Source organism: Myotis davidii, unplaced genomic scaffold (genome assembly GCF_000327345.1).
Source record: "Myotis davidii unplaced genomic scaffold, ASM32734v1 scaffold1467, whole genome shotgun sequence".
NCBI classification, from domain to species: domain Eukaryota; kingdom Metazoa; phylum Chordata; class Mammalia; order Chiroptera; family Vespertilionidae; genus Myotis; species Myotis davidii.
This window is the reverse complement of record NW_006298267.1, coordinates 394,317-395,457: the sequence shown is the minus strand read 5'-3', so window position 1 is coordinate 395,457 and position 1,141 is coordinate 394,317.

Genomic DNA, 1,141 nt, shown 5'->3' with positions numbered 1-1,141 from the left:
GGGGGGGGGGGGGGGGGGGAGCATACGGCACACGGAGGTCTGCGCTCAGCTTTCCTCACAGGGTTAGATACGAGGCCTCGGACTCACCTCGAGCAGCCGTGGGTTCGAATCCTGCCTGTTGCTTCCTAGCGGTACGGCCTGGAGTCATTCCCGTGGGCCTCAGTGTGCTCGTCGTTAACATGCGGGTGGTCACCGCGCTCACTCGATGGCGCTGTCCGGGAAGTAGGGGTCAGAGCAGGGGAGAGCCTGGCACACGGCTGACGGGGGCGAGGGCTCGGCATGGTGGTCCGTGCTGTTCCTCATCACGCGGCCGCAACGCGCCTGGGAGGCCCTGGCCCTGTGGGGTGAGGACCAGGCTCCGCGGTCGCATGCGGTTTCAGTGCCGCATGGTCACAGCATCGCCCCGTGGGAGGGGAAGGGCTTGCCGTCCACGCCCAGCGCCGACGGTGTGGTCCGTGGTGTGGTCCGTGGTGTGCTGGGTTTGTATGAACCCAGGAAACGTCGAGAGCATTGACCCCAAGGGGAGGGAGGTCGGGCCTTGGCCTCCCGGCAGGAGAGGAGCCGGAGGGGGGACAGGAAGGAGGCCGGGTCCGTGCTGCCCGCTCCTCGCTGTCCCAGGAGAGCTCCCCGGCGGCGACAGTGCGAGGGGAACAGGCAGCGCCAGCTCCAACCGCCTGCGGCCGAGCCCGCCTTTCGTCTGCCACTTCCCTCGTCCGCGCCGTGGGGATGGCTCCTGCTCTCTGAGCTGTGGTCAGGCTCACGCGGGCGAGGGAGGCAGGCAGTGCCCCACGGGGGGCAGAACAGGCCCTCGGCGTCAGCTCGGGGTTCCACCCTGATGCCCCCCGGGCCCTGAAGCAGCTGTTCAAGCTGAACTCACCACGGTTCCTGAAACCCGCCCCTCATCGCATCCCGACGTCCAGGAATGGCCGGGCGCAGTCCGTCTCCATCGGTGTGTCAGGCAGCTGGCGGGAGGGCGGCGGGCGGTCACCGGGTGTTTGTGTATCTCACGTCCGAAGGGGTCGTACAGGCGCCTCTGCCTCCGCTCATACAGCTGCAGACCAAGTCGGTGTAGCTCCTTGTCATCTCCGGTCGGTCTCCTCCTGCCGCCGGCTGTGGCTGTCTCCGCTCGGCCCGTCAGCTC